Source organism: Squalius cephalus (assembly GCF_949319135.1).
Source record: "Squalius cephalus genome assembly, chromosome: 23".
Classification (NCBI taxonomy): Eukaryota; Metazoa; Chordata; class Actinopteri; order Cypriniformes; family Leuciscidae; genus Squalius; species Squalius cephalus.
In genome coordinates, this window is record NC_137144.1 from 4,060,001 (window position 1) to 4,069,393 (window position 9,393).

At 37.8% G+C, this 9,393-nt stretch overlaps 1 long non-coding RNA gene across 1 annotated transcript; it reads left to right on the top strand.

Moving 5' to 3' along the window:
* Positions 1-6,444: 6,444 nt before the first annotated feature.
* LOC307151187 lies at positions 6,445-8,993 on the top strand. The gene is made up of 3 exons (XR_013819838.1): positions 6,445-6,544; positions 6,627-8,431; positions 8,582-8,993. It is a non-coding gene; the product is annotated as an uncharacterized lncRNA (long non-coding RNA).
* Positions 8,994-9,393: the final 400 nt, after the last annotated feature.

A 9,393-nucleotide genomic window follows, 5' to 3' on the forward strand; every position in this document is an offset into this window, starting at 1 on the left:
CAAGCAATTCACTGACTCTGTTCCACCTGTTTACCAAGTAACGTTAACTTGGACATTTACCATGCTATTTGCATGACGTGCATTTGATATATATTTTTTTCGTTTTAGGCTTTGTAATCTGATGGCTATTGTTAATGTAAGTGCTTTTAAGTAGTGTTATAGTCTATGTGGTCTGCATTCTGTGATCGTGCTTTTGAATCGTTGTCAGAATTTTGCTAGCACATGAAAATCCATGTTCCTAATGCTGTTTTCAAATGTAGTAGGCCTATTCCTGATTGCCATCCCATGGTCCTACAACTAACGTTACTCCCTAATTCAAAGAAGTTAAGACGGTGTTATCCTTCAAGCAGATAAGTAGAGATTATTCAGCAAAGCTCATTAATTTGTAATATGTTTTATGTTTTGGTTCTGTTGATCAAGGTTGTGCTGTCCTTTTTAAAAATTGTTTCAGGAATTTGCATCGCTGATGTCCAGCAAAGAATCTACATTTGCCAGAAAGTCCATATTTCCTGGTATGTAAACATTAAAGGGGTAGATGAAACCTAAAATGAAAAGCCATCATTTACTCACCCCACTGCAAAATATGTTTTTCTTAATTAGTGTTTTTATTTTGTTTCCAGTCCAGATATCTACAATTCTTACATGAAGAAGCATTTAATAGACACGTAAAAATTGTCTTGTTTTCTGAAAGAATAAGTCAAAATTAAGTGAGTTTATGCTTAAAACAAACAAAATTATATGCCAGTGCATTTTAGCATTCTAACCAATTTAAATTTTTAGTTGAAAAATTTAATTCATAGAACTACGAATAGACAACTACATCGAATCACAGTGGAACCCACAGTAGTTAGGCTATTTTAATTATTAATATATATATATATATATTTTTTTTTTTTTTTTTTTTTATTCCATTACAGGTCAATCTCTAAGCAACCAGTGCTGGATATTAAGTTTGGAAGGTCAAGGTGTGTGTGAAGGATCACAGCCTCTTCATCACTGGCCTGGCAGCGCTGTTTGCCTCCTCCTATAACTTCAGCTTGCAGTACAGGAAGAGGCAGCACCTTGAGTTTGTTCAGAGGTTAGTCATTGCCATTCATATATATATATATATATATATATATATATATATATATATATATATATATATATATATATATATATTAGACTGAATTGTGTCACTAACCTTGACTTGACAGTATTTATTATGTTGACTACTGGTATGAACAATATGGCCCTGGTTTCCATACAGGGCTTAGCTTAAGCCAGGTCTAGGCCTTAATAAATTAGGGTATTTAAGCAGCTTTTATAATAATGTATCATTTAAAAAAACAAACATTACTGGTGTGCATCTTGAGATAAAACAGTGGCAGTCATATATTTTAAGATATGTCAGTGCAAGTTGTTTTCAGTTGAAGGATTAGTGAATTCTGTCATTAATTACTCACCCTCATGTCGTTCCAAACCTGTAAGACCTTCGTTCATCTTCAGAACACAAATGAAGATATTTTTGATGAAATCTGAGAGGTTTCTGAACCACCCATAGACAGCAACGTCTTTGCAACTTTTAAGGCCCAGAAAGCTAGTAAAAACATTGTTTTAAAATAATCCATGTAACTAGTGCAACCTTAAGGGAGAACTCCGGTCAATTTGAACATTGAGCTAATTTTTTTGTAAATTTGGAGTGCTGTCACAATACAGAGAACAACGACAAAAATCGGTGTTGCCTACACTGTGTTATCCTCTGTTTAAAATCTGCACCCTGTTGACTTCAATGGGGCAAGTTTTAAACCTGCTTTTAGCCTCTTAACATCCTTGATACGTGTCATACAAGTGCCCAGCCATGTGAGTGATTCCTTCAGAGTGAACACGGGTGAATCTGACTGCAGTAGATGTGAAAGATATCTTGTTGAAACATCTACAAATGTCCATATATAGGTGAAAATGCCCCTTGAAATCAATTTAAGGTGGCAAATATTACCCCTTAATAAAAAATGTTAATTTCTGTCACTGCTCTAAACTGACCACTGCATAGAATATGAAAAATATGAATATCTTTGTCAGTCAGCTGTCAACAGGCCTAAACAAGCCATGGCACCAAGCACAGAAACACAATCAGTAAAATGTTATCTAATTATTATCAAGAAAACTTTGAAAATATCGATTGAGACATATTTAGTCAATATTGCACACCCCTAATGCATGGTATTAATTTTGATTTCTTCGGGTCTTAAAAAGCCTTAAATTTGACTTTAAAAAATGCAGAAACCCTGCTTCATAATATTTAGGTTGAACCACTGTAGCTATATATTTACCAATGTTTTTACCACTTTTCTGGGCTTTGACAGTTGCAATGATATTGATATCAATGGAAGGACAAAAATATCAGATTTCATCAAAAATATCTTCATTTGTGTCCTGAAGATGAACAAAAGTCTTGAGGGTGAGTAATAATGACAGAATTAAAATTTTTGGGTGCAAACATGCATTTTAGTCTGGTAAATCATGTTGTCATATATGCAATAAACATTGCAAGGCTTGCAATTAAGTTAAATTATTTCTGTCACAAAGGTTTGGGCTGGATTCTGGCAGTGTGTGCTCTATATAAACGGAGAGTCTAAAGACTGCCTTTCCACTGATACTCTGATGGCACCGGATGAGGGCATGATATTGTTAATGAGCTGGGTGATGAGTAGACAAAAGTTGTAGAATAAAACTTTAAATCTGGCAACCCCACTTCCAAAAATTTAGTTAGTTGACAGTGTGCATGTAAACAGACACATTGAGTTGATGTATTTTACCAGGGCAGAAAAAATATCAGTTATTGATCACAACATCCAACATTGCATTTTTTTTTTTTTTTTTTTTCACAACATCCAACATTGCATTTTTTTTTTTTTTTTTCACAACATCCAACATTGCATTTTTTTTTTTTTTCATGTTGTTCAGTTTTAGACAGCTTTTGTGCTGTCTCTCTTTGTCAAAATATATACACTCAGTTAATAATATTTAATTGTTGTTTTTTTCTGCCTTTTAGACGCTTTTTTGACATCAATCCTGAACGTGGATCAAAAACAAAGAAAGGACAAGTAACTTCAAAGAAAACTGGCCAAGTTGTGCAAAACAAGAACACCACTGTAAGCCTACAGGTGTCCTCACTTCTGCGAAACCTTGCAGACTTTGAATGGGATTTCGTTTGCACTTTTATGGACTTCAAAAAAGAAACAGCATTTCACTGTCGTTATAAAGCTTGGAAGAGCCAGGACATTTTTTAATAGAACTCTGATTAATGTCATATACACCTAGGAAAACTTGAGGGTGAGTAAATCATGTGCTAATTTAAATTTTTGGGTGAACTATTCCTTTAATTAAGTGCTAACTGTTACCTATTTGTTGTTAAGTGTTAAAATTGCATTTTATGTTTAAAAAGTAATTCAGCCAACATGTTCACAGATGGCATTTTAACTAAATAAATGTTTTAAAACCCAGAAAATGTTGTTTTCTTTTTCCTAGTGTGACTACTCTTATGAAACCTTAAAGTATAATATTTTAATTATGTAATAATAAAAGCAGTATTCCCTGTAAAAATACTATTTATTGCTGTCGACAAGTTTAATAATGTAAAATGTGGTATATACTGTATTTGGTAATTACAGTGGAGTACTGTAAATGCTGTTTACTGTACTAGTGTTGTAAAAATACAGTATGTGGATGGCAACCCAGCTGCCAGTATTTAACTGTAAATTTACAGTGAAAAGTTTTACAGTGTACATGCATGCGATACTGATGCATTTTTAAAGCTGTGGCATATGGTTATGGTACTTTGTGGATGTATTTGTCAAAAATGACAAAGAAAACACTGCATTATTGTATTAAAATACTATATTTGGTATTCACACAATAGACAAAATCTCCAACTATAGGCATTTAATTTCAAGGCATTCAGATATAAGATTTGTATCCCTAATATATGTGAAAGTATGTACTATAGAAATAAGTACATATATGCATGTATACATATATGCGTCATATATGCATGTATACATATATGCGTCATATATGCGTGCATACATATATGCGTCATATATGCGTGTATACATATATGCGTCATATATGCGTGTATACATATATGCGTCTTACATATATTTCACATTTATGTGCATATACGGGAAAATATATGGCACTTACATGAAAACGGCCATTTTTGATATATTTTGAAATATATGTTTCATATATATATATGTGTTTTACATATATGAATTTTGCATATATTCTCATATATGCAGCAGACATACATGGGCACTAACATTATATATGTCATTTACATATATTGACATATATTACATTTCTGTATGGGATGTTTCTTTAAATGATTGAAGGGTTAAACGAGAATCAAAGAACAGGCCAATAAGGTTTGGGAGTCGCTATCAAGCACAGTCCTTTTCTGACACATGGTCACAGGAGCACATGGTGTGAGAAGAAGGAAAGATTATTTGCTTTAATAGTCTTATATAAAATGACATGAACTGTACATAAAAAATATGTGTGTGTTTGAAGGTGTAGAGAAGCCTTTTGGCAGGATTTATGAAGTTTTTCTTATTGTAGGCTCAGGGCAACGTTGTGCGATAAGGAGTACTTTTCAAGGATGTCTTGGACAATACCTCACAATGGCAAATAATGTGTGACAAGAAGGGAAGATTCAGGGTTCTGGGTGCACAGGAACACCCAAAGTGATGTGCAAAAAGTGTAACGTACACCCAGGGCCGTTTCTAGGCATAGGCAAACTAGGCGGTCGCCTAGGGCGCAAACAGCTGGGGGGCGCCATTGAGAGCCCCCACCACACCAAAAGATTTTTGCCCAAGCGAGTGGAAGAAAAATCCTTCTTTTTTTACATTTCCGATAATGGAGCGTATATTTGCACTAAGTGCCTGTCTTTTTTAGCAAAAATACACCCACCACTAAATATCTACAGTGGCATAGGTTGTAAGGGTGTGAGGTGCTTGAAAGTAGCTTTGGATGTGTTCGACCCGAATTTGAATCCGCCTTTTGCCGAAATCGCTCTTCTCCCTTTTCCCAACACTTGAGATGTAAAATTTATAGCCTAACATAAAGGTCTCTAGCGTTATATTTTGTCAATGAATTAAAATCGAAATCAAAAGGCTTTGTGCCTTTATAAAACAGCACAAGACTTTAATTAAGTAGCCTAGACCAGTGGTTCCCAAACCTGTCCTGGAGGACCACCAACACTGCACGTTTTCTTTTTCTCCCTAGTCAAACACACCTGATTCAACTCATCAGCTCATTAACCCATGTGATAATGAGCTGATGAGTTGAATCAGGTGTGTTTGACTAGGGAGAAAAAGAAAACGTGCAGTGTTGGTGGTCCTCCAGGACAGGTTTGGGAACCACTGGCCTAGACATTCTGTTTGTGCTGCGTGATTTAAAGAAAAGTGCGCACTTTGCTCATGCGATCAGCATGGTGATCTGGTGTTTTTCTCCAAAATAAAAGCTCAAGGGTTTATTTCTTGCAAGTGAAGAAATTAGGAGGACAAAAGTATTGTAATTTTCCGATACTATAGTGTAATGTAAAATATACTTTTGAAATATTCATTTTAATTTATAAAGTAGCCTACATATTATTGGCTATATGGATTTTACGTCATAGGAATACTTAGGCCTATATAAATCATAAACACCAGTGATAATGTAATGTAGACTGAGACTCTATATCATGATAACTAATAAGATGTTTGAGCCCTCTTTAGTGTCCAGGTACAAGTCAATGGTTTTTCTTTGTTCAATGTGCACAGTTCATGGGTTGAAGCTCTTAATTTTTAGCTCTCAAAGTACCAGATTGATGCAACTTTAATTGATTTTAACCTTAAAATGTACAAAATTTTCTTGCGGGGGAGCATGCCCCCGAACCCCCCTAGAGGGACAGTGGAGGGGGGGGGGGGGGTTCAATAGGAATCTTGCCTAGGGTGCCAAAAAGGCTAGAAACGGCCCTGCGTACACCTGTGTTTCACAGCAGAGAAGAACTGCTTCACTCGGAGTCAAATCTCATTACATCAAGTACATGATACGACATGATACAAACATATGCTTGTTTCAAATCAAATATATCAGTCATGATACAAACCTATGCCTGTATATTTCATATATATTAATGTGTATTTGTGATTTTTTTATTGCTCTCTGAGTATCATGATGATTTTCTCTATGATTCTGTACCATTGTTGCAAAAAAAAAAGGGGGGGAGAGGGAAAATGTTAATGTAATTAACTAATGTTAACTAATGAACCTTATTGTAAAGTGTCACCGAAAAGTGTTTGTGACTGATCTACAGTCTTCAGGATAATGATTTAAATAGAGAGAGTCACTTTGCATTGTCAGCACATGCTTCAGTGCTCTGAGAGTGTTTATAGTGCTGTGAGTTTAACACTTCATGACTGAGAGCAGAACACAATCTTCATCATCACACAAGACTAAACTACAGCAATGAACACAATCAACATCTTCATCTGGACTCTCTGTCTGTTTGCTCAAGGTCTGTGTAATACAGTTTTTACAATAATTATTAATTCTCTTAAAATGTACATCATTTTCATTTTGTTTGTGTTTTCTTTCAGAGTGTAGAGGACAGTATACTGTAACTCAGAGTCCATTAATAACAGTTCAACCAGGAGAAGAAGTCAGAATAAACTGTAAAACCAGCAGTAATGTGTTTAATAACGATTACTTACACTGGTACTCACAGAAACCTGGAGAAGCTCCTAAACTCCTCATATATGTGACATCAACCCGTTATACTGGAACTCCATCTAGATTCAGTGGCAGTGGATCTGGCAGTGATTTTACTCTGACCATCAGTGGAGTCCAGACTGAAGATACAGGAGATTATTACTGTCAGAGTTATCACAGTTATAGAGTGTTCACACAGTGATAAAGAGTCGTACAAAAACCTCTGTCAGTCAGACGTCACAGTGACTGCACTGATACAGCTGAGAGAAACTGCAGCTGCTGATGGAGGATCACAAACTACACAATATCAAACCTTTCACAGACTTTATTCATTTATTATGATGTAAGTAAACATGTAACACAATCTTATATCTCTTACTAAACCCGACTATAATGTGGAGAAAATGTGAGTGGTGCTTGTTCCTGTAAAACTTGCCTCTACAATGTAATTGAACTGTAGGAAAGTCAATCACTTTAATTGCACTTCCATCCTTCACCACTAGAGGACAGATCTTTACAGTTTTTCTCGATTGTTTACACACAAATACTGGTACTTGAGACACAATGACCACAACATGTAACTCATTCACCAACCCCCTGAACCAATTCTGCTAAACTACAAGCACAATTCCTGCTTTACACTCAAATTGCAGTTCTAAAACACACTTTTTTCAAAACACTACACACAATTCTCTGCTTTTGGCACAATTTTCATGCAGAAAATCTCTTGTTTTCACAAGGAACACACTGCCATTCAGATATGCACACTGACTCATCACATGGGCAAACACCCGTCACGCAGTTTTACAATTAGCAATCAGAGCTTTAGCATGAAAGGGCAACAGGTGAGCTCTTCAATGGAGCAATGGATGCCAACATTGGATCTTCTTTTTTTACTGTAACTGTACACACACTGTAAACCCAAATTTTGTTTCTAATTACAGTTTTTTACGATTGTTTACACACTAAAATAAAAATTTCCACACAATTTGCAAAATTCTACTCCAAGGAGCAAAACACCTCCACAGATTTGCACAACATTACACACAATGTCTGCTTCACCCTTTTTGCAAAACATTACACACAGTGATTTGTAAAACTCCACACACATTTTCACACCTTAGACACAGTTAAGGATTGTGAGGTTACTTCCTTGTCATTACAAAGCCCCGGATTGTCAATGACAACACTAATGAACGAATTGGATAAACACAACCACCAGGTGTGGAAGCACACATGTGCTAATTTGAAAACGCAGCACTCAGGTGTGCTATAAAAGGCAGCAGGTGAGTTCACCTGTCTTCAACAAAAATGGAAGGAGCTAGAAGAAAAAGAAGAAGAGTGAGAATGAGAGGGGGAGCTCAAAGAGGAGATGAAGGAGGTAGAGGAAGAGGAGAAGGAGGTAGAGGAAGAGGAGAAGGAGATAGAGGAAGAGGCCTAGGTAGAGGAAGAGGAGAAGGGGGTAGAGGAAGAGGAGAAGGAGGTAGAGGAAGAGGAGAAGGAGATAGAGGAAGAGGCCTAGGTAGAGGAAGAGGAGAAGGGGGTAGAGGAAGAGGAGAAGAAGGTAGAGGAAGAGGAGAAGAAGGAGGTAGAGGAAGAGGAGAAGGAGGTAGAGGAAGAGGAGAAGGAGGTAGAGGAAGAGGAGAAGAAGGAGATAGAGGAAGAGGCCTAGGTAGAGGAAGAGGAGAAGGAGGTAGAGGAAGAGGAGAAGAAGGAGGTAGAGGAAGAGGAGAAGGAGGTAGAGGAAGAAGAGAAGGAGGTAGAGGAAAAGGAGAAGAAGGAGGTAGAGGAAGAGGCCTAGGTAGAGGAAGAGGAGAAGGGGGTAGAGGAAGAGGAGAAGGAGGTAGAGGAAGAGGAGAAGGAGATAGAGGAAGAGGCCTAGGTAGAGGAAGAGGAGAAGGAGGTAGAGGAAGAGGAGAAGGAGATAGAGGAAGAGGCCTAGGTAGAGGAAGAGGAGAAGGGGGTAGAGGAAGAGGAGAAGGAGGTAGAGGAAGAGGAGAAGGAGATAGAGGAAGAGGCCTAGGTAGAGGAAGAGGAGAAGGAGGTAGAGGAAGAGGAGAAGGAGGTAGAGGAAGAGGAGAAGGAGGTAGAGGAAGAGGCCTAGGTAGAGGAAGAGGAGAAGGAGGTAGAGGAAGAGGAGAAGGAGGTAGAGGAAGAGGAGAAGGAGGTAGAGGAAGAGGAGAAGGAGATAGAGGAAGAGGCCTAGGTAGAGGAAGAGGAGAAGGAGGTAGAGGAAGAGGAGAAGGAGATAGAGGAAGAGGAGAAGAAGGAGGTAGAGGAAGAGGAGAAGGAGGTAGAGGAAGAAGAGAAGGAGGTAGAGGAAAAGGAGAAGAAGGAGGTAGAGGAAGAGGCCTAGGTAGAGGAAGAGGAGAAGGGGGTAGAGGAAGAGGAGAAGGAGGTAGAGGAAGAGGAGAAGGAGATAGAGGAAGAGGCCTAGGTAGAGGAAGAGGAGAAGGAGGTAGAGGAAGAGGAGAAGGAGATAGAGGAAGAGGCCTAGGTAGAGGAAGAGGAGAAGGGGGTAGAGGAAGAGGAGAAGGAGGTAGAGGAAGAGGAGAAGGAGATAGAGGAAGAGGCCTAGGTAGAGGAAGAGGAGAAGGAGGTAGAGGAAGAGGAGAAGGAGGTAGAGGAAGAGGAGAAGGAGGTAGAGGAAGAGGC